The sequence below is a fragment of the Vidua macroura genome, chromosome 16 (genome assembly GCF_024509145.1).
Source record: "Vidua macroura isolate BioBank_ID:100142 chromosome 16, ASM2450914v1, whole genome shotgun sequence".
NCBI lineage: Eukaryota > Metazoa > Chordata > Aves > Passeriformes > Viduidae > Vidua > Vidua macroura.
Genome location: NC_071586.1, coordinates 1,173,455 through 1,197,440, shown reverse-complemented (window position 1 = coordinate 1,197,440; position 23,986 = coordinate 1,173,455). Strand labels below are relative to the sequence as shown.

Below are 23,986 nucleotides of genomic sequence, written 5' to 3'. Positions count from 1 at the left end.
TGGCGGCAGCTCGGCTTTGCCCAGCCTGTGACAGAGCCCCTCTCCTGGGGGTCCTGTCCCCCCAGCTCCCGAGGGGCTCAGGGCGGCTGCTGCTCAGCCAGGTGATGAGTGGCATGAGGGCCTGGACTCTGAGCACTGTTGTCCAAAGCATGGAACAAGGCTGAAAGGAGGAAATGAGTTTTCCTGTCCTCAGATTTTTGTCTGTGAGGAAGTGCACCTTCCCAAATGTTTGCCAGGGGCCAGCAGTGAGGGGCTGGGGCAACAAGGAGCCAGCACCGAGTCCCTGGGGCAGCTCAGACCTTCCTGGCCCTCGGGAGCTCCTGGTGGTAGGACAGCAGGGATGTGCCGGGGCTGCACCGCAGCTGTGGGAGCCTCTGATCAATATTTCATGGGCTCTGCCTCTTCTCTTTCCCAGAGACACCGAACTCCGGGGTTCGGATGTCCTTCCCCCGTCTCGTTAGCGGCTCAGGGTTGTAATGAGGGCTCGGGTGCCGGGGGGATGAGAAGCACTCGGTGTTGATTGGCAATGGCTGAGCGAGCCGGTACAATGGGAATGGAGCAGGGAACAAGTTGAGGCAGTACAGCTCACCTGCCCCAAACTGTGCACAAACACTTCTGCTGGGACCCTGGGAGCACAGACTTCCTCTGCCCCAGAAGAAAGACTGGTCCCTCTGGGGCCACACCTCTGGGGGTTTCTCCTGGTGCACCTGGGCAGTGTCACAGCTGGGTGTTGTGGGTCTGGGGGCTCACCCTCGCTGCTTGTGCCTGCATTGCTGGATGTAAGCCACCACTTCTGCCCCAGCAGAGCAGCTCTGGTCTCACAGCGAGTTGGGGGCAGCAGTGGGTGCGTCTGTGGGAGCTGCTCATGGTCCCAGCACTGCCAGTGAGCCTTTTCTGTGGGAACTGCTGCAGAACATCAGGGATGGAGATGAGCACAAGCAGGATGGGGCACCTGATGAGCGGCTGAAAGATGTTGGAGATGTTTAAGATGAGGCGGCCCTGCTGTGGGGTAAGGAATTGTCTGCTTTTTCTGTCTGCCTGGATCTGTGGCTCCAAGCTGTACCCAGGAGGGACAGGAGGGCAGTGAGATGTTGGGGACCATTGTCTTTTGGGGATGTTTTTCCAGAATCTCTGTGAGACCTGTTCCCCACAGCCTCTGTGCTGCAGTAGAGATGGGCACAAAAGGTGTGGAAGCACTTGGGTTTTAAGCACCGTGTCCTGGTACCTGCAGAGAACTGGGTTCTGTGCTTCCTGTGGGGCAGCCCCCTGTCCCTCCCTGCTTGGTGCCATGCCAGCACCTCTCTGTGCTGTCTGTGGTCAGTTTGATTTGGCCTTTGACTTACTCAGGTTTTGGGGACCTTTAGCTTTCCTTGGTGTACCCACAGAGCTGGCTGTCTGTCAAGGAACAGAGCAGATTTTTTGTAGAATGTGGGAATATGGATTTTTTTTCGTTGCTAAATAATTTCTGGCTCATTCCAATGTAAAAGTTGTTGCTGTAGACTTAGCCATGGGCTCTGACCTTGTGAGACCTGCTGAGAAAAGCAGACTCGTCCTACTTGGAAAGGGCTTCCAGAGGGCCCTTCAGCAGAAGCAGAAAGTGTGGAGGAAGGTGAACTGGCAGCGCTTGGCTGAGGCTTGGGCCAGTACAGGACCAGCATTCCTGACACAGCCCCAGAGCTGGGTTTGTAAGTTCAAAGAACAGATCCTGCCAAGCTGAGGAAATTATTTCCAAGAACAGTTCTGGGCTCTGTATCCTCCCAGGGCTGGGTCAGTTAGTTTCCATCTCTGTGCTGGAGGTGTTGCAGCTTCCTCTGGGCTGGTGTTGTGCCCTGGCCCTGCATGACACCGGCTCTGCCAGCCCTCGCTGGGGGAGGAATTGCTGTCAGGTGGGATCTGCTCTCCTCATGCATGGCACAGCAGTACAGGAGAGAGCACGATTTGCCATGTCAGTGCCTCATCTTTTAGGAAGAAGCTGGATTCATTTTTCTGGGCTGTTGCACTTCCCCAGCCTGTAATGTTGATTTCTGACTTTGCTCTTTCCATGCTGACAGTCTGAACCACCTTTGCTGTGTGATGCAGCTGCTGGCTTGGTTTTAAATTTCCCCAAAAATGGAATTTTGGGAATTGCTGAGAGAGGGGAGAGGCTCTTGAGTCTTTGGGTGGGACTCTCCTATGACAGGTGGATGGTGACTGGGCAGACCTGCTGCCCACATGCATCCAGTGCTGTGAGGCCACCTCACATCCACATGATTAGGTGCTGCCTGACAAGGGTTTTGTGCTGGTCATGGGCACCCGAGCTTGTCCAAGGGAGAATTTGCTATAATTTATGTGAAAACACTAGAATCTGGCTTCCCTGCTCCCCAGGCTGTGACATGCTAGATGCTGCCAGGGCTGCCAAAGCATTTTTCACTGCAAAGGGGGCACCTGCAAATCCTGCCTGGCTCCACTGTCCCAGAGCAGCCGCTCCTCCCGTGCCTGCCAGAGGCCAGCACACCTGCCCTCCTCCCAGAGCACTGGGGAGGGTGGCATTTCTCCAGCCATGTCGCTAGTGACATGTGTCTGTGGTCCCACTCTGCTGTGTGATGGATCTGCACGTACAGATTACTGGAATTTGCATAATTTGAATTTTAAATTAATTCTAATTTTTGTGATTGTCAGAACAAGTTTTCTTTCTAATAAGCCTTTCTTTTTAACTCCTCCAAGGCCTGTAGTGCTGTCAGCATTCCTGCCTTGGAGACAGGGGAGCAGCTGATTGCTTTTGACATCTGTCTCTCACTCGGATCCCCTGCCTTGTGCCAGTCACTCCAGCTGTGACAGAGACAACGACCGTGGCCAGGCTGGGACTGTGCTCTGAGGCCTTGGGCATGTTGTTTGGGGTCACTCGGTGATGGCCAAGGGACTGTTTTGGTTTTGGGCCCAGCTGGCTCCTGAGATGGGCTGTAGGAGTAGGGATGGGACCTTCTGCAGTGTCCCTTGTCGGGGGAGGAGAAGCGAGACATGGCTGAGTTACAGACTGTGCTGATCTCCTTGCCTTCACTGGAAAACTGGTCATTAAAGGCAGAATTAACCCTGTTAAACTCAGCATTAACCTTATGGAGTATTAAAAGAGGTCACCAGGGCTGAGTCACTCTTTGTGGTGGGATTGGGTGTGACTGGGACAGTCAGTGCAGAGTGCAGCAGGGCTCTGAGGGAATTGTCCTCTTCCCTTTTCCCTATGGGAATTTCAAGTTCTCTGTATCTAGGCCAGTCGTTCTGGCATTGCCCACTCGTTTTGTGGTGTTATGGCACAGACCCTGCTGCCTCTGAAGAGGAAGAGCCAGCAGTGCCTGGGGTCTCACATGCTGACCCAGCTTGGTTTGAGGTCTCTACCCTGACCCCTCTGCTGCTCTGAAATGATGTGCTGCTCTCTGAGCATCACGGAGGAGTTGCCCAGTTTGTGCAGTGGAGGTGGAGGAGAGCAGCCCTTGGCATTGCCATGGCATCCCTGATGCTGCCCCAGCTGCCCTGGCACTTCTGCTCGCTGTAGTTCCTGCAGGTTTCAAGTAGGTGACTCAAGGTTTTATTGCTTTCCTGCCTCTGCACTAATTAATTTTACTCTGTACTCTCATGCACTAATTTATTTTTTAATTATTATTATTTGTGTATGGTATTTTTCCAGGCAGTGATTTTGATATGAAATGTCTGTGCCCTGCAGGAAACACTTAGACTCTGTTTGTCTTGGGAGTTCTACAGATGAGTTGAGCAGAGGAAATCCCTGCATGACAAAGCGATGATGACAGAGAGGGGTGGATTGGGATAGCAGAGCCTGGGAAGGGAGGCAGTGAGGGGAGGAACTCACTGTGTGGCAGAGACCTGGTCACACCTGGTGCTCACTGGAGTCACTGACAACACCTGGGCTGGCACTAGCTGACAGGTACCTGTCCAGGTTTTCCTATTCCAATGAATAATGATCAACCCAGAAATGCCTCCTGTCCCTGGTTGTCACTTCCGTGATGTTGAGGAGTGCAGAAACTGCCTCACCCCAGAGCAGCACCAGTCCATGGGCTGTGATTATCCTGGTCTGGGTTTTGGGTGCCAGGTGAGCTGGAGACAAGGTAGGACCTTGGTGGAACCCAACTGTGCATTATCCTAATGGTTTGGTCTCATTCCTAAGTGTGTAGGGACCTCCCCAAGCCTGCTGGGTGCAGCCTGTTGTGTCCTGTGTGCAGCCAGTGCTAGAGGCTCTGGGGTGATGTTTATGGTGACAGGAAGGTCATGTCACCCTGCCATGATCCCTCTGGTCCAGTGAAATCCCACTCTCTCTGTGCTGGTGGTACCTCTCTCCTTGCTGTATTTTACTGGGTTCTGTTCTGACTGCTATGAACCGTGCACTCCCATACTTAATTTCAGAATGGATCAGCAAGCAGACAGAAGATTCCTGGCTGTGTCTGTAGTTCAGTGTGATAAAAAAAGAAATACGTATATAAAAATAGAATCATAGAATGCTAAGGTAGTTTGGTTTGGAAGGAGCCCTAAAAACTATCTCATCCCAACCCCTGCCAAGAGCAGGGACACCTTCCACTACCCCAGGTTGCTCCAAGCCCTGTCCAATCTGGACTTGGATACTACCAGGGGTGGGGCAGCCACAGCTGCTCTGGGTTGAAAAAATGACCATGTGAGAGGCAGGTCAGCTGTGCTTGGTGAGGAGGAGGAGCAGAGTGATGAGAGCCATCCTGGAGCTCCACACAGACTGCCTCAGCTCCCAGAGCAGAGTGGCAGTGACTGCCTGAGGGGGGTAATTGCAAAGGCAGGTGATGTTTGAGCTCTGTGCATCACTCCTGTGCCCAGCCCCTCCTCTACACATTGCTCACTTGCTGACTGTTGCTCACTGAGTGCTCAGCAGAAAAACCCAAACCTGATAAATAACGTGTTGCTGGAGCCAGAGAGCGACTCATTCCCTGGAGAGCAGTCCCTGGGAGCCGGGAAGAGGCTCCCTGTGAATCACCCCACTTTGCAAATTAGTGTGGGAGTGAACAGGCACAGCAAAGCTCGAAACCCAAACGTACCCGGCTCATTTCTCTGGTGAACGTGGTTTTATTTACAACAGCAGCTTGTGATGTCCCAGCTGGTGCTTTGTGGTGCCAGTAGGAAAGCAGGGATGGCTTGGGAAGAGCACAGCATGCTCTGGGACTGCTCTCAGCATCCCACACAAAGGAAGATGTCTCCTGTGGGAGGAATTAGGAAGCAGAGGAGCAGTTTGTAGGGGAATGCAGCAGGCCATGCTGGTAGAGAGGAGGTTCTGGTGGGGTTGGGGACAGTGTTAGACATCCCACTTTGTCAAAGCCAGACTGGGACCAGGCGGCTGTGACAATCAGAATGAGCTGGGGTGGGTGAGGCCTCTTCTGTTTGCTGTGAGAGAGGTGGGCCCAGTGCTGGGAAGGTTTAAGGCACAGGAATCTAAAATTGACACACAGAAAATGTGGGATCCTGAGCTTGAAACTGGGAGGGCTTTGTTGCTGAGGACCAGACTTTGGGTTTGATTTCAATGCTGTCGTTGCAGGGTGGATACTAGTGAGACTGACATGTCATTTTCCAAGAAAATATGCAGGCTGGCTTTGGTCCTAACCTGGGCCTTTCTGTGGAGTTTTTATCTTCTTTTTGCCAGGGTCAGGATTAAATTGCGAGATGGTATTTCTTGTTGGGACTCAGATGTTTATTAGTTCTTATCTGTGTTACAGTCTCATAAACCCTGAGTTCTATAGCACTTCACTGTAACAAACTAAAATCTCTCATCTCTCAGAGAGAGAGCCCCATCTCTCTCTCTACAAGACCTTTTAAGGATAAACTGTCCAGTTAAGAAATGACACCTAAATTATTTTTCCTTTTAACCCAATAACCAACCACTCATGCCCACAATGTGGACTTTTTATCCAATTACACAAACCCACCCACACCCATGGAGAAGAAGGACTAGCCTCTGCCCTAAAGCCTCCATCTTGCTTGCTATATTCTATAGCCTAAACTCTGAGTTTCCCACCATGTAATATTACGCTCTTCTATTCAAACTCCACACCCACAATCCCAGTGCTGTCATTCCATTTTGGAAGCTTCTCCATGGCCTCAGGTCAAATGCAGTGTTCTCTTGGGGGTCAGTGCCTGTCAGCACAGAAAGTCTCAAATTCTCAGCAGCCAGGGTTCCACCACCTTTCCAAATAACTTGTGGAAACTCCCACGACATAACCTCTAGATTCAAAATATAACAACCACAGTGAGAAACCATCACACTCTCCCTGCAAACCTGCAGTGTTTGCTCCCTCTGCTGGCTTCGCTCTGGGGAGGAAAGCCTGAATCCACCTGCCAAGGGCTGCCAGTGCTGTGGAGCATGGGGTGTCCCACAGACTGGCAGAGAGACAAGCAGCAGCTTCAACAAGCCCCCAGTGCAACGTCCTGCACCCAGGTCGGGGCAATCCCAAACACAAGCACAGACAGGACTGGGAATGGATCAAGAGGAGGCCTGAGTAGGGCTTAGAGATGTTGGTGGATGAGGGTTGGACCTGCCCAGGTCATATGCACTCAGAAGCCCCCAGGGCTGGGCTGAGCCCTGGTATGGGCAGCAGGAGGGGGGATTCTGCCCCTCTGCCCCCTCAGGTGAGACCCCACCTGCAGACCCCACCCCCAGCCCTGGGGCCCAACAGCAGCAGGACCTGGAGCTGCTGGAGAGAGCCCAGGGGAGCCCATGGAGATGCTCCAAGGGCTGGAGCCCCTCTGCTCTGAAGCCAGGCTGGGAGAGCTGGGGGTGCTCACCTGGAGAGGAGAAGGCTCCAGGGAGAGCTCAGAGCCCCTTCCAGGACCTAAAGGGGCTCCAGGAGAGCTGGAGAGGGACTGGGGGTGAGGGATGGAGGAACAGGACACAGGGAATGGCTTCCCATTGCCAGAGGGCAGGGTTAGATGGGATATTGGGAAGGAATTGTTCCCTGGGAGGGTGGGGAGGCCCTGGCACAGGGTTCCAGAGAAGCTGTGGCTGCCCCTGGATCCCTGGCAGGTTGGGTGTCCAAGGCCAGGTTGGACAGGACTTGGAGCAACCTGGGATAGTGGAAGGTGTCCCTGGACATGGCAGGGGGTTGGGATGAGTTTTAATGGGCCTTTCAATCCAATCCATTCTATGACTCTGTGAAATTTCCAGTTTCTGCTGTGTTACCATTTATATTTCTGCACAAGGAACATCAAATGCTCAGCAAGCTGCAGGGGAGGTGGAGGAGAGCAGTCGTTTGCCAACTTCCAATTTTACTTTGCTTCTACCAGTGAGACTTACCAAAAATGTGCACTGTGTCCTTTGGTTTGTGAAGTTTGTGTGGAAAAAAAAAATATAACCACAGTGCTTTAAAATAAGTGAGACACTATTTTGTGAGCTGGAGTATTCCTCCTCCGTGGCAGGACTGGAGCCTTACGTGAAACTCAAAAGATTTTTAGGGTTGGAGCTCCAGGCCTTTTGGCAGTGCAGGGTGGGCTGGGGATGCTTTGGGCTGCAGCCAGCAATGCTCCAGCTGTGTGGAAAATTAAATGCTTTTGGCTCCAACCTGCTGAGCATGAGGGCTTGTGCTGGCACGACCCAGACCAGTGTCTGGTTGGTGTGAGGGGAAGCTTCAGCTTCTCCACCTGCCTTTGGCTGGTTGTCCCCTCCCAACAGCTGTGATGGTGACAGTGGCCTTCCTGCCATGTCAGGTGACATGTCTGCTGCCCAGGCCCTTCCTGGCCTTGACATCCAGCAAGAGAGGTCCTGGCTGCTGGGGCTGTTCCTGTTAATCCCAAAGTGCACACTCTGGTGGGTTTTGTCGTCCTGATTTGCCTTTTTTCTGGGGTTTGCCAGTAAGAATGGCTTTGTGATGGCAGGTCCCTGGATCCAGCTGGGTCACTGCTTAGACTAGGTGTATTAAATCCCATCCTCTGCTGCCCATGGGCCTCTTAGTCCACCTGCAGTCCTTCCTTTCGTTTCCCTGGGAGATATGTTCCTCTGCTCTCCCTCTCGAGCCCTTTGCAGTTGTTTCCCAGATCTCAGAAAGGAAATCTGGCTGTTGCAATGTGTCCTCAGACCCACAGTCTGCAGCTCTTTGGGTCTCTTGCTGTGAGGGAGGCAGGTGCCCCAGGTTTGTGAGCAAATGGTGCCATCCCCATGTGCCTTTCCTGCACAATTGGAGCATGCCAGTGAAGAAAGTGCTTTGATAGCCTGAGGTTTAAATCGTTCTGAGCACTTTCCCTACAAGCACATCCCTGCAGGAAGGTGCTTGTGCTTGAATAAGCCCTTTGGGACACAGCTGTGGCTTCACACAGACTCGGGTGGATTCAACTACAGGACTGGGAGCTCCTGAGTGCAGTGGCTGCGTGGAGGTGGCACTGTGTGTGTGCCGGGTGCCCTCAGCTGCGGCTGCAGAGCCTCTCCAGGTGCAGCCTGCCTGGGATGTGCTGGGTAAATCACCGGCGGGCTGTAAGGCAGTTCTCCCATGAGGAGCCGGAGCTCCGAGCTGCCGGGCAGTGCTGCAGCATGGCTGCAGTAGCAGCTGAGCGCTGCAAGAGGTCTCTGCAGCACCGCGAAGCAGCCGCCCGCTGCTGCTGCTCCTCGGCCGCTCCAGCCTTGCTCTCGTCCCCTGCCTGCAGGGCTGTATCGTACCTGCCCCTGCTCTCGCTACAGAGCTCTGAGTTCTCAGCTTCTGCATCAGGGGATTCCAGGCTGGTTTGAGTTGGGATGGACCTTAAAGCTCATCCCAATCCCACTGCCTGCCATGATAGGGATGCCTTCCATAGCCCAGGCTGCTCCAAGGCCTGTCCATCCCGGCCTTGGATCCTTCCAGGGATCTAGGGTCAGCACAGCTTCTCTGAGCACCCTGTGCCAGGGCCTCCTCACCCTCCCAGGGAACAATTCCTTCCCAATATCCCATCTGTCCCTGCCCTCCAGCAGTGGGAAGCCATTCCCTGTGTCCTGTCACTCCAAGTCCCTGCCTAAAGCCCTTCTCCTGCCCTCTTGTACCTCACAATTTCCCCATTCCTTATGCCTGGCACTCTGTGGGAAACTCCCAAAGCTCCTCACAGCACTGGGGGGTCACCGTGTCAGCACCCAGTGGTCACCTCTGACTGCCCATCATTAGTGAGCACTGCCCATCATTAGTGAGCACTGCCAGGGCTCTGTGCTGTCCCTGCACATGGAGCCAAGGCTCAGCTCTTTGCTGCTGCCCACTCTCCAGGGTGACCTGTGAGTGGTGGGACACGACACTGGTGCTCCCGGGGCATGCTTGTCCTGCTGCAGGTCCCAGCACCTCATGCAGGGTTTGCTGCTTGCTGGTTATTGCTGATCTCAGCTGGGACAGGAGGGATTGAGGGGGGATGTTGTTACAGACCAGAACTCGATGTGAACATAGCTTTTTGTGGCACACAGACACAGACCTGTCCCTCCTGCCCTGCAGCTCCCGTGGGGCTCACAGTGACAGAGCTGATGTTTAGTAGTTCCCTGGCAGTGGGATGTGGCAGGACAGTGCCACCCTGCTCCATGGGACACTGGCACGTACAGGGCAGACCTGACGGTCCCACTGGGGTTGCCATGTGTCTCCTTTCCTCCTTTGTTGCACAGTGCCCACCGTGGCACATGGGAACCCATGGACACCGAGAGTTGGGGCACAGACTAGAGTTGGATTTCACTCCACTGCACGCTGCACTGGAATTCCAGTGGGGCACAGACTGGAGCTGGTTCAGCTTCTTGGGGAAGGTTGACAGTGGCAGGTTTGGTGGAGACTGGGGATGGAGAGAGCTCTGCCATCCCAGGGTCCCTGGCAGCCCCCACAGCTTTTCTCCCTCTCCAAGAGGAGCCTGACACTTCCCCTGGAGCAGGTGGGGCTGGGGAAGGAGCTGGCATCGATCTCAAAAGGGACGTTGAGGTTGGAGATTAAGTGGAGCATTTCCTGTGGGAACAGGCTGGGGTCTGGGGTCGGGTGTCACCTCCCTTTGACTGCAGCAACAGCCTTGTTGCAGTTGGAGAGGATGGAAAAAGAAAGGCTTCTGAAACCCAAGAGCTGTTTTGCTATTTACTTTGGTTCTGGTTTTACTCCAAGAATAGAAACAAAGATGATGGATTTGCATCACCACGAGCAATTTGAGGAGGGAGGAGGAAGCGATGGGACCTCACTAGTGACAGGAATGTGCTGGCAGGAGGAGGGCCCCGGTGACAGGGAGGCGGTTTGACCTGGGGGCTCCTATTAGCATTTTGTTAATCTCACTTGTGTCTTATTTTTTAATGGTGAGTTGGTGAGGTTCAGCAGCTGAGCCCTATCTCTGTAAGGGAGCACTTGCAGAGGCATAGGGTGCCCAGGCTGCTGCACAGAGGAAGGTGCCTTTGGAGGTGCCCCACTTGTATAATTGGCTCTTGATCTCCTGGAAAGAAGAGGAGATCAATCTCTCTCTGCATTGACTATTTACATGCCACATGTAAAGCTGGTTTTCCTCCTTCCTGCTGCTGCAGTCATATCTCCAGTCTGAGCCCAGCCCCCCCAGAAGACTGAGAACAGCCACAGTGGGGTCCTAGAGGGGTTTCTGTGAGACCCTCAGGCCCTCACCCTAGGGGAGGGAGGGCTGGGATGAGGAGGGATGGGATGGATGCTTTGCCTGTGGAGCTCTAGATGCTCATTTAAAGGCAAGGGGTGTGTTTGTTGCTGGCCTGCTGAACCTCTCCTTGCTGAAGCCTCCAGGCAGCCCAGGAGGAGGGGACCTGGCTGGCACCAGGAGCAACTGGGAGGGGAGCAGGAAGGCTGAATGGTGTTTTTGTAGGAGAGAATTTCCCCATTTCTTTGGCTGTTACAGAGGTGGCTTTCCAGGGTAGAGAGGAGCTTTTCTGAGATGTCCAGCTATCAGCATGACAACATTCAACTTCCGGATGTCCCTGTTTCCTGACAGAAGAAATGTCCAGCCTTGTGATAAGTTTCAGCACTTCTGGACACTTTGAGGAAAGCAGGATGAAACAGCTGTCCTGGAATGACCCTACATGCTCCCAGTGCCCCTGTGGGGTGATGGGGTCTTGGAAAGACCCCAGTTTCAGCTTGGGGTGTTGGGGTCTTGACACTCTTGTCCAGGCCCCTGTTCCCCCCTGGGGAGAGAGGGAGGAAACTGATTGCTGGAGCAGATCGGGGATGGAGCTTCGTGTCAGGAAGCTCCAAGGGACACTGATAGGTCCCTGCTGGACCTCTGGCTGGGCCCTGGTCCAGCCCCTACTGCCTCTGGCAGTAACTGGTGCACAGGGAGGAGGAGCCACACGCTGGGCTGTGGTACCTGGGCTGGGAGGGAGCTCGTGCCCACTCTGCTTGGGGTTTGTGCTGCTTCCCCTCTTGAGGGGGGGTGTCATTCTCTTTCAATAATTGGCCTCTGCATCTTTGTGGATGGGTTCCTCTTTCAGGCTTGAAAGTCAGCAGTGAACCCAGCCCATGGCTCTGCTGATCATCCAGGTTTTGTCCAGATGACCGTTCACTGTTCCATGTGGCCACCAGGTACCTCTGGTGCCATCTGCAGCATTGGCTCTGCAGCAATATGTTGTACAATGGGTGGTAGGGGGGAGCACTGGATGCCTCAAAAGTAAGGAAAGCAGAGTCCTAGTGCCTGGTGCTGGCCTGGGAGGAGATTTGTTCTGACTGCAGCCCTTTGCTTGCTGTGAAAAGGCACCAGGTTTTTTGCCCTGAGACTGAGCTTTGTGATGCTCCAAAAGGAACACAGACAACAGTTTCCTGGGAGCCCTTCTGTTGTTGATCCCATGGGAAGGATTTGGGCAGGAAGCAGGAGGTGTGCCTGGAGAGTTCCAGTGGGCTTCAGGTGAATCCAGCCTTTCCCTCACAGCTCTGGCTGGTCTGTGGTTCTGTGTGCTTTTAGCCAAGAGCCTCAGGGTGATGTTTTGTTCATCTCACTTCTAGAGAGTGCTGAAGAGGCTGCCCAGAGAATTTGTGGAGTCTCCCTCACAGGGTTATTCCAAACCCACCTGGACAGAATCCTGTGCCATGTGCTCTGGGATGACCCTGCTTGAGCAGGAAGGTGGGACCAGATGACCCCTCCAGTGGTCCTTCCAACCTGAACTATTCTGGAATTCTGTGACAATATTGGTGGTCTGATCCACCTTTCCTAACTTTTCTGCATTGTGCCTGTGAGTAGGCACCTTCTCACAGTCCTTCTGCCATCCTTCATCTTCTTCCTGAGATTGCATTGCCACCAGAGAGCCTTTGGATGTAATCAAGCATTGCCTGGTGTATCAGCAAAGCTGCTTTGGCATCTGGGAAGTCAAGTGGACAAGCTGCAGATCTTCAGCTTGAGTGTTGCCGTGGGTGAATTAATAACAGGAGCACCCCTGGACATGGCCTGCTCTGAGTCCTGCAGGACACCTGGAGATGGAGCAGCTGAACACGGCATGACCAGAGCTCTGTCAGCTGGGCACATTCTCCTCGAGGTGTCAAACCAACCAACCAAACTGGGCTAAATTCCTGGCACATTCAGAAATCAGAGTGTTTTCCTTACCTACCCTGGCATCCACAGATGGTGTCACTGAGCTCTGTGGTTGTGGTGCCTGAGCTCCTGCTGGGGGTTGTCTGTCCTCCCTCTGGGGTGGCTGTTTGTCCAGCCAGGGTCATGCTCCTGAGTGCCCTGTTCTTGCTCACAGTGCTGGCTGGGAGTGCTGAGCTGCACCACCTGTCTGTTGGAGCTGGATTTTCATGGGAACCCTGAGGAATTGTACTGTGGTGAAGTGGATCTGCCCCAGCACACGTGCCCAGGGTATGGATGGACCTGGTCACTCCTGGGGAGCTCCTTTCAGCTTTGCCAGGGTGAGCCTGCTCCCATCAGGCCTGCAGTGCTTGAGGCAGCAGCAGGCATGGCTTCCTCTGGGGTCAGGCTTTGTCCTGCGTTGTGGGAGCTGTCATGGGAGCATTCTGGGGCTCTGCTGGCAGGATGGGCAGTGCTTGGCATGCAGAGTCCTTCTGCTGCTTTTCCAGCCCAGCCACAGTTGGGTTTGGTTCACTCTCCTTGTTTTCTGTGTGTGGGTCTAACAAAAGCCCAGTTACTTCCCTTAGGAGAGCACTGGGGAAGCCATGAGAGCCACCAAGTGTGCTGCAAAATCTTTACTGAAGAAGTCAATGCCTGTGCTGAGGAAAGGCAGCTTTTTCATCCTGACAAGGAAATAGATGACAAAGTTACTTTCAGAGAGTGGTGGTGGAAAATATCCTGCGTTTGGAGACCTCTTTCAAACAGTGACAAGCCACCTTTGTTCTGTGCAGGTCTCCTTGGCCACAGAAAGGCATTTAGATCAGCAGCAAAGGCAAATCTTGGCCCAGGGATGTGAAAGTTTTACTTTGCAGGTTCTTTTTGCATAGGGTAGACCTTTATTTAGTCTTGGTTTTGTTTCACAGTTCCCATCACACACAGACTCGCACCCTCACACCCTTGAACCTTTCTCCAGGACTATCCCATGCCCCACAGGCATCACTCCCCCTTCCCAAAAAGTTATTGTTCCTAGCTCTGCTGGAATGTTAATTGGGGGAAGTGAATAACCAGGGCTCCCCTCTGCCTAACCTTCCCCAGCCCCCTCTTAACGAGCAAATTACATTTATTTAGGCATTGAAGGTCCTGTCTCTCCTCCCCTGCCAGGCTGAAGTGTCCATTGTGCAGCTCTGCCTTGGGATTTGCTGCCATTTGTTCAAGGAATGTTTCTTCAAAGAAAGGCAGTTTTTAAGGAGGGTGGGGGGGTACAACAGCCCTTTCTCTTGCTGCAGGCACAGATGAGTTACAGTGGGCAGAGGTGGGCACAGGAATGGGTTTGTCATTGGTGCTGTTCCCAGGGTCACTCAGGCTTTGTGCCTGGGAGGGAATGTGAATGTTTCCCTATCTTTCCTTGTTGAGGCCGTGGAGGAGGCAGGGAATGTGAAATCCAGCCGTATCTGTAGTGGGAAGCAAATGGATCATGTGTTGGTGCTCAGGGTGTTGCTTCCTGCCAACTGTGGGGCCTGGGTCCCCATCCCACCTCCTGCCAGCCCATTCAGTGTGGCACTGCAGGGCTGGGACTGAGCCTGTGCCTGTGGGGAGAGGTTTTCCCAGCGAGAATGCAGTTTGAGGCCAGCCCTGAAAAGTCACAAACCCATCCTGGGGGGCTGTGGGTTCGTGTCCGTGTTTCTCAGTGGTGAATGCTCCATTGGGTACAGCCCTGACAGCCCCAGGCTGTGGTTTGTGGCAGAGGTGACAGTTCCCACAGGTGTGCACAGCTGCCTGGGGAGCCCCAGCTGTGGGCTGGGCTGGGGGCCCCTCGCCAGAGCCCAGACACCCATGGTGTAAAGGCTGGAGGACAAGTTTGCCTGCAGGCTTTGAGGTGTGTTTATCCATGAAAGCATCAATATTTTTGTTTTCCTGGGCTTTGGATTCCCCAGGTGAACCACTGGAGGGGTTTTAGATCACAGAATGGTTTGGGTTGAAAAGGATGTTAAATCTCAGCTCGTTCCACCCCTGCCATGGGCACAGACACCTTCCACCATCCCAGGCGGCTCCAAGTCCTGTCCAATCTGGCCTTGGACACTTCCAGGGGTCCAGGAGCAGCCACAGCTGCTCTGGGCACCCTGTGCCAGGGCCTGCCCACCCTCCCAGGGTGCAATTCCTTCCCAATATCCCATCTAATCCTGCCCTCTGGCAGTGCAAAGCTGTTCCCCTTGTGCTGTCCTTCCAGCCCTCACCCAAAGCCCTTCTCCAGCCTTACTGTAGATCCCTCGGAAGGGGCTCTGAGGTCTCCTTTTGGTGGTGACTGTAGGGACGTGGATGTCCTGTCCTTGGATCCCCAGCTCGTGCTGCTTACGTCACAATTGTCCCAGATGTCACAGCCCAGCTGGGCTTGGGCTCAGGACTTACCACATGTGGAGCAAGTGCTTTGCTTAGATGAAAGTGTGAAATTTTAGTTACGAATGGGATTGGCTGGTGGGGCATCTCTGGTGCTGTTTATTTTGATACTGACTTTGTCATGCAGGATGTTTGCACAGGTAATTCCAGTCCCACAGCAGGCTCCTGTGGTACCCTGCAGGTGAGGCGCTTGCTGGGAGGGTTATGGCACAGAGTGGGGTCCTGGCATTGCCATGACGTGCTTCTGCCCCGAGGACCAAGGCTGATGAGCTGCAGAATCCTGGAGGCTCCAGAGTGGTGGTAGTGGAGGGGAGACGTTATTCCTGTCTGATTCTTTCCATTATAGGGAACTGGCCTGTTTTCTTAGGTACAGTGATTTTTATTGTGTCAGCATCCTGCATTTGGTGTTGTTTGGTGGCCCCAGGATCGATTTGGGAACCTGATGTAAAGTTTGGAGGGAGCTTTGTCTCGTGGTCCTGTGGTGGACGTGGAGGGGAGGCAAGGGGGTGTCAGGAGTGGGCTGGCCCTGGAGCTGGGCTGGAGAGAGGGAGAGCACCAGGAACAGTGCTCTGGGGGTCTTGGAAAGCTCAAATTCCCCAGAGAGGTATCAAATATTGTGGGGGAGTCTGCAAAAGGGGATACAGAGAGTTTGCAAGTATGAGAGCTCAGGTGAACCCCCTGGATCACCTCTCTCCCTCCGTGTGCAAACCTGTTTGGCGATCATGGAATGATACAGATTGGGAAAAAACTCCAAGATCATTGAGTCTAACTGTTAATCCAGTGCCACTGTGTTCACCACTAAACCATGTCCCCATGTGTCACATCCACAGATTTTTTAAATTCCCCCAGGGATGGTGACTCCTCCACTGCCCTGGACAGCCTGAGTCAGTGCCTGACCACTCTTTCCATGAAGAAATTATCCCCAGTAGCCAATCTAAACTTCCCCTGGCACAATTTGAGGCCATTTCCTCTCATCCTTGTTCCCTGGGAGCAGTGTCTGACCCTCACCTGGTTGCACCCTCCTGTCAGTGAAAAGCCAGAAGGTCCCTGTGCAAGAGAAGAGGATGGGGCCCTTCCCAACGTGGGGCAGCTGGGACCCTCCCTTCTGGAGCCTGATAGATGTAGATGCCCTGTTGGGATCCAAATGCTACATTGCAGTGGGCAGCAAAATGGATTTGTTTCTCCCACTGCATGAGAATATGAGCACCATGTAACTTTGAAGCTTGATGTGGAGCAGTTTGTTGTAACACAGGAAGGTGTTGCTGGGACTGACTGCTGGAGCCATGCCGTGGCACAGATTTTGGTCTCCCAGGCTGCCAGGACTGTCCATGAGTCTGTCCACCCTGCCGTCCCACCCACAGCCCCAGCACGGCCTGGCAGACCAAAGGAGAGGCTGGGTGTGCTCTGGGAGGCTCAAAAACCACTTATTTCCCTGACTGGTTTGGTTATTTTTATTTCTAAAGCTTGCACTTTGGAAGCACATCACCCTCACCCCATCACTTCTAGACAGACCAAATGAATAATTCCACAGAGTGGTTGAAGTTAAAGCAGGTAATTCTGCAGAAATAGCACTGGGTTGGAAACTGAGAGCTCAGTCCAGATCTCTGACACAATGTCCTGCAGGATCTCAGGCCCTTGGAAAGCAAATTCCTTGTGGTGTGTGCTGAGTTTTGGCAAGTGGGCCTGGGAGCTGGTGAGCACTGCACAGCTCCCAGCAGCAGGAGAGACGACGTTTGTGCTGGGCTGATGCTCAGCCCTGTCTTGTACTCAGTCCCTGCCCTTTTCAAAGAATCATAGAATATCCTGAGTTGGAAAAGATCCACAAGAATCATTGAATCCAACTCCTGGCCCTGCCCAGACACCCCAACAATCCCTCCCTGGGCATCCCTGAGATCATTGTCCAAATGCTCCTGGAGCTCTGGCAGCCTTGGGGCTGTGCCCATTCCCTGGGGAGCCTGGGCAGTGCCCAGCACCCTCTGGGGGAAGAACCTTTCCTGATCTCCAGCCTAAACCTGCCCTGGCAGAGCTCCAGCCGTCCCCTGGTCCTGCCCCTGGTCAGAGAGAGCAGAGATTGAAGTTGCCCTTTTGCTGCCCCTCCTGAGGAAGCTGTAGACCTGATGAGATTCTTTCTGTGAAGCAACCCTCTGGAAGCTCGGGATAGCTCCTGCTTCCCAGCTCTCTTTCCCATGTGGCACACAGTGCTTTGCACTGATGGGTATCACTGCCTGCCCCGTGTCCAGTTGCTCACCAGCTTTGGAGCATGTGAGCATGCATAAAACACCTGAGAGGCAGCAGAAGCGGGTGTTGGATGCTTGGGAAGGCTCCTTAGCCTGCTTGGCAGCAGCAGCCCCTGCAGAACCCCTCTTTAGCAGGGCTGGTGTTTGATGTTGAGTGTAGCAGCAGCAGTGCCTGCCTGGGGACTTGCACCCCCTCCCTGGGCTGCACGCCCCTCTGGGAACCCCCGCCCTGTGGTGCCACCCCTGCGCTCTGCCCGGCCAAGGCTGCACAAAGTGAGCAGTTCCCATCTCCTGCAGGGATTAAACCCTGTTTTTTCCTTGTCAGCTCGAGTGCCTGTGCAGCTCCAGCCCCTCTCTGTCCCCAGCCTCTCCTTCCCTCCAGCCCTTGCCCCCCATCCTCGCTTCTCCCTCTCCTCTTCCCTTTGCTCCCCTCTTGCAGCTGCCGCTTCCTGCGCAGTGCTGGACCAGCTTTGTCAGTAGGGAGAGGTGCAGGCAGCATTCCCGTGTCTGGGATTCAATGGGAGGGGCACTGTGGTGGCAGGAGGAGGTGGCAGGTCCTGGCTTTACCCATCCCCTCCTTCTTTCAGTGCAAAGGAGGGAGAGCAGCAGCTGAACCAGACCGAATTCTGGGCCTTGTCTGTTGCATTTGGATACTCTTTGTTGTTCATGTGTTGCTGATTTGTATATTCATGATTAAACCTGCAGCTGTCCAGTGCTGGGAGGATTTGGGATGAATTAGAATGACAAGAGACATGGTCTTTACAAATAAAGTAATCATTTCTCCCTGCTCTTCACATTCATCCTCTTTCAAAGGGTCTCTGTGTGACGCAGATTTGCTGCACTTTGATGCTGGGACTGCTGGGAGATGTCTGGATCTTGCAGTGCTCTTTATTCCCGTGGCAGCCGTGGGTGCAGTGACGTGGGAGGAAGGGGCAGTGTGTTAAATGGTCTGATAGTTTCTAATGGTGTCAAATTCTGCCATTTAAATTGGAACTTTCATGCTAGAGAAGAACTGAAAGGGGAAGATGGGCGTGAAAATCGCTGCTGTGGGCCTCCGTTCCTGCTCAGCGTCCCTGTCGGGTGCTCGTTTGTGAAGCTCCCTCCCCATGGTCCTGCTTCCCCTCCCACTGGAGCTTAATCCTCTGCCATGGCATCCCTGTGTTGCCATGGAAATGGCCATCTGCCGGGTCGGGCGCTTCACCTCTGCCTGCTGGAGAGCAGGAGCCAGGGGTGACCCGGTGGGGAGGTGGCACGGTTCCTGCTGGACCTCGGGGTGGGACTGTGGTGCCTGGAGGTCAGCACGTGCCCTGCAGCACCAGGGGACTGGGAAGCAGGTGGCATCAGCAGTGTTCCTATCTGACATGTTGTTATGGCTTTGACTTTTTGTTGGTGTCCGAAGTTTAACAGTCAGGAGAAGTAGTGGCCCATGCTGCTGGTGGCAGCATGGGTGGTCGGTCACTCCCTGGCCCCTGTTTTCCCATGACCAAGTGGTTCTGCATCCTTCTATTCCCAGGAGTTGTACCCTACATCCATGCTGCCAGTGCCTTAGGGCGAGGTTCTTCCAGTAATCACCCACAGCTCATGCTAAAGGTTCCTGAAATGACTGCAGCTTCTGGTCCTCACCCTCCTGGAGTCTGAGAATGTGAGCTATTTGCTCATAAAAACACCCCAGAGATGCCTGGGACCTCTCCACTGGGTGCCAGACAGGTTCCTGGTTCCTTCCCAGGGTGGTGCTAGAGGCAGTTGCTCCATTTTCCTGGCATGGCATGAAGGGTATGGGTAGTCTCAGTTCAGTCAGAGAGAAAGGAAAAGTTTCTATCAGGCTAGAGCCTGGGAGAGAGTTGGAAAAGAATGTAAAAAATTCACTATCTCTCTTGTTCACATTGTTATAGATATGTTCTGCCACTGTGCGTCATTCACTGCACACCAACGGTGTGAGATGTTTTTACTTTAAGACCAATGAAATTGGTCTGCACAATGTTCTCTATAAATACAGCAATGTATTTGAAATAAATCAGTGGTAAGAGTTTTCTTCTCACCTTTTGATCTTGGAGTTTTTCTGTTCCCGTCCTGCCTCAACAGCGACGTGAAGGGTTTGTGTGGGAGTGGTGGCAGAGGACAGGCAGAGCTCGGGGTGAGCCCTGGCCCAAGGCCATGAGGGTGATGCAGGAACCATATTCCCAGGGCTGTGGGACCTGCCTGGCTGGGGAAGCAGAGGAGTGCAGATGTGAATCAACAGTTTTGGTATTGAACGTTTTTCCCAAGCTCCGCTGAGGACTGTTGAAGCCCCAAGAATTCCAGCATGAGAGGAGGGCTCAGTGGGGGACTTGAGGTTTCTGTGGGTCTCTCTGTAGGGATGGCAGTGTCTGGTAGCTCTCGGGGTGATCTCTGACTCTCTTCTGCTGCACGGTGGTGGCAGGGGGCTCGTGGGCATATCTGCGGGAGGTTGGTGGTTGTGCCTGAAGGCCTGGGCAAGGGCAGCTCTACCATAGCTGGCACAGGCTGTTGTGGCACTGGTGGGTGACAGATACGTGGTACAGTGTTGTTTTAGGCACCAGGGCTGGGTGGAAGGAGATCCACTGGGTCATGGTGTTAGTGGTGTCCAAGGCTAGTTGGACAGGGCTTGGAGCACCCTGGGATAGTGGGAGGTGCCCCTGCCCATGGTAGGGTTGGAAAGGAAGAACTTTAAGGTCCCTTCCAACCCAAACCATCCTAGGATTCTAAAGCAAAAATGGATATGGCTGCATGGAAAAGCTGGAAGTTGTGTAGTAGGTAAGACAACATGGAAAGTACTTTTATTTCTGTGTTTTCTAATTGAAAGCCAAACATATTATAGTTTTACAGTCATCCATCTGATTTAAATGAAACCATAAAGCATCACAATTTCCCAATAAAAAGCTTTTGACAAAGTTGCTGCCAAGCTCCCAGAAACAGAAATTCTCTTTGAATGAAATGCTGGGTGCACATTTGGGAAGAGTGAGTTGAGTAAGCCTCCAAGCTGTTTTTTTCCCCCTTTAAATAGCACATTTGGAAGATAAGGAAGTAGGAGAACTGTTATTTGATAATAGGTCTGTTCCTGGAGGGAAGCACATGGAGCACGTGGGGTGTTTGCTGTGCCTGTGGTATAGAGTTGGAAGGATCTGTGGTGGGGAGGGCTGGGCAGGGCTGAGATCTTCATCCCCCTTTTTAGGCAGCACATATGTTGTTATTAGAGGCTGGCTTGGGAAGCCATAAACAGAGGAAAGTTTGCTTTGTTGCCAACCCAGATGAGATAAAATAGTTTTATAGAGATTTATGGGGATAATAAACTATGTAGGGAAGTTTATGACACATCTAGCTGTGATCAGTGAACCTTTAAAGGGTTTATTGGGCAGGGATGTTGTCTGCCACGGACAAGCCTTGTGTGGTGTTGGAATAGTTGGAATTGTGCTGTTGGTGTAAAATATTTTGATTTAAATAATGTATTTGCCTCTTCCCAGAGCCTCTCCATAAATGAGCCTGGCAGAAACTCTGTGCAGGGGGAGGACTGGTGGTCAGTCACCTCTAAATTTTCATCCAAACAAGAGATGAAGCTGAGAGAGATCAGCTGCATCACCAAGCACCTTGTGCAGTACAAGGTTGTGTCAGCTTCTAGTGCTTAAAACTGGGATAAACTGAATTTCTGTCCCTAAGCCATTCATTCAGGATTTCTGATTGCCTAGATGAGTATGTGTCCTTCTGCAAGTAACCAAATAATACCACAAAAAAAGGAAAAAAAACTACAGGAGTGGGAAACATGGAGACTGTTGGAGTGCAGGACAGCACTGCTGTGGGAGGATGCTGAACTGAGCATCTCCTGCTATGCCAAAGGAGCTCAGATGTGAGAACAATCTGGGATTCTCCATGTAGGAACCTGGACCTGTGTTGCACAAGAGATCTTAGAGTGAAACCACTGACTGGCAAATCTGAGATGACAAATGTGCATGGCTGTGGGAGAAATCCCAACTCCCCTTTTACTTTGAGCAGAGTACCACCTAGATACTACAGCTTTGCACAGACTTGGTCTACTAAATGGTCTCTGAAATCCTGAAGTAAATGCAACCTCTGTTGGGTTTTAGCAGGTTGTGGGTAGAAGAAGCTGCTTTACAGTTAAGTGACTAGAGAAGGTGAGAGATGGCTTTGGTATGGGTCTGTGTCCTGAGGTTGTACCAGCTCACTCCTTGCTGCCCACCAGCAAGGTCCCAGTGGGACCCCCTGGCTCTGCAGCAGCCTGGCCACATTAGCTCGTGCCTTCCTCATCCATGTTCCATATCCAGCAAGCATTAAGTGTCATTAATTGCTTTGATTCTTGCCCACAGCTGGGAGATTTTATGGAGAATTGTGTTCCTTTCCATCTCTTGCTGTCAGTCTGTGTGGAGCAGAAGGGGATTGGGAAGGGAAGAGGCTGCCATGGGGGTGACAGGGCTTCCCCTGTCATTGAGCTGAGCACCTGAGCAGTTACCCCAGTGCAGAGGGGTGGGTAAGTCAGGGGGACGGAGTCAGTCTCCAGTTGTGTTCCCAAATGCAGGCATGTGGCCTTCAGATCTCCCTACAGTGTTTCACCTCACTTTTCCTTATGCTTGGTGCCTTAGGAAACCTTTTTCTTCCTCTTTTGTATTTTTCAAGCAAGGGAAAGCTGGCCCTGATGTCCCCAAACTGGGGCAGTGATTTTAGATCACACTGTCATTTCTGCAGGGGGGTGTTGCACAGATGGGCCTGTCCCTCTTGCACCCACTGCTCCCCCGGGGCACAGGCCTCCACAGCCTGGTCAGTGCTGCCTTCCTATCAGCTGGAGCTTCCCTGCCCTCGCTCTGCGCTCCTGGTGGTGCTGATCTGCAGCTCTGCAGAATTTGTGGTGCCTGCTCCAGGCAGGATGCCTATTCCTGCTGTTCAAGGAGAATAAGGTGTCTTTAGTTTTCCAAGCACAAAATCGATTTACATGGGAAGATTTCCCCTGTAGCTTTGGGAGGTAAGCTCCACTCGTGATCTGCAGACTGCCTGGAGGTGGAAGCAGACTTTGCCTGTGGGGGTTTGACAGTGCAGGGATGGAGCCACATCCTCTGAGCCTGGCAGGGCTGAGGCAGGATGAGCTCCACAGAAATGGTCCACTGTGCAGCTGGGACCTGAGCACTGGCCAAGGGAGACAGAATTATAGAATGGTTTGGGTTGGAAGGGACCTTAAAGCCTGTCTCATCCCAACCCCTGCCATGTCTAGGGACACCTTCCACTAGCCCAGGTCACTCCAAGCCCCGTCCAACCTGGCCTTGGACACTTCCAGGGATCCAGGGGCAGCCACAGCTTCTCTGGGCACCCTGTGCCAGGGCCTGCCCACCCTCTCAGGGAACAATTCTTTCCCAATATCCCATCCAGCCCTGCCCTCTGGCAGTGGGAAGCCATTCCCCCCTGATCCTGTCACTGTCTACTGGCATGGAAAGTCTCTCTCATTCCTTTTTATAGCCCCCCTTTATGCCCTGCAAGGGGCTCTGAGCTCTCCCTGGAGCCTTCTCCTCTCCAGGTGAGCACCCCCAGCTCTCCCAGCCTGTCTCCAGAGCAGAGGGGCTCCAGCCCTTAGGGCAGCTCTGTGGGCTCCTCTGGATCCACTCTAACAGGTCCCACACATGGATGCTTGAAGGATCTGGCTGGAAAGGCTCTGGGACTAGAAAGCCTGATTCTCACTCTGAACTCTGCTTTCTTTTCTTTTTTTAATGAACTTGCCCTTTCTCTCACAGTACACAAGGATTGTATGAAATGCCTCCTGTGTGGTGGTCCCTGCAGAGGTTCCGTGCGTGCCCCGTGAGGAAGCGTGGTGGTGGTGGTGGTGGTTTGCTTCGCTCATGTTGTCACGTCTTCCTTCAGTTATGGGATAAACATTAACACCATAACCACCCACTAACTAGGCACTGCCTGCCATGGCTTATCATCCCAGCCTAAGCTCTTGGAAAAACTTTACAACACCCTTAAGTTTAAAACAAACACACGTGAAACCCAGTCCCTCTGGGTCTATTAGGGCTGACCAGCAAATGTGTGTTTCATTACCCAAAATATGCTGGTAGACCTAGCAGAGTGAGTGAGCCAAGGGGAAGTAGACCTGCAAAACACTTTGGATAAAATACAAAAAGTGTTTTTCATTTTTTCACCCTCCCCTTTCTCTTCTTGCTTTCTCCTGCCATGAATTCCTGGGTAAAGACTTGCATTTCTGAGGGAAGCTCGGGCGCCAAGCTGGGAGACAGATTGCACAGCCCAGGCCCAGGAATGGCAGGAGTGAACCAGTGGGCGGTCAGAGAACACACTGTGTTTTATTTTTATTTATTTTTTCTTCTTAATGGTGTCAGTGCTTGGCTCCAGGTGCCTGGGTGGGAGAGTTCCTTGGTCTCTCATGGAGGTGTTGTCCCTCCATGTGGCTCAGAGTCCCGTCAGGGTCCTGCGGTGGGAGCAGAGCTTTGCTGGACTGGCATCCTGGGGGAAGGGGGACAGGGTGTTCCTGCTCTGGCTGGGGTACTTGGCACAGCAGGGACCTGCATGGCTGGGGACCACGGAGCTTGGCTCTGCCCGAGTCTGGCTCATCCACTACCAAGAATTCTGTTTTCACCTCTGTAAATGGGAGGGAACAGTTTTAAACTAAGAGAGGAGAGATTTAGATGAGATACTCAGAAGAAATTCTTGGTTGTGAGGGTGGGGAGGCCCTGACACAGGGTGCTCAGAGAAGCTGTGGCACCCCTGGATCCCTGGAAGTTTTCCAGGCCAGGTTAGATGGGGCTTGGAGCAGCCTGGAACAGTGGAAGGTGTCTCTGGACATGGCAGAGGGTTGGGGTGAGATGAGTTTTGGGGTCTTTCCCAACCCAAACCATTCTAGGATTCAC

The 23,986-nt window shown here is 53.0% G+C and overlaps 1 protein-coding gene and 1 long non-coding RNA gene across 3 annotated transcripts in view; both read left to right on the top strand.

Annotated features, from left to right (window-relative positions):
- The window catches only part of LOC128815364 (ankyrin repeat and fibronectin type-III domain-containing protein 1-like), a 191,087-nt gene that overhangs the window by 27,199 nt on the left and 139,902 nt on the right, over window positions 1-23,986 (top strand). The window lies entirely within an intron of this gene.
- Window positions 14,900-16,092, top strand: LOC128815369 (uncharacterized). Of its 2 annotated transcripts, none has more exons than XR_008439626.1 (2): window positions 14,900-15,011; window positions 15,702-16,092. It is a non-coding gene; the product is annotated as an uncharacterized LOC128815369 (long non-coding RNA). The 2 variants fall into 2 exon arrangements; XR_008439627.1 differs by having other exon boundaries at window positions 14,900-15,052.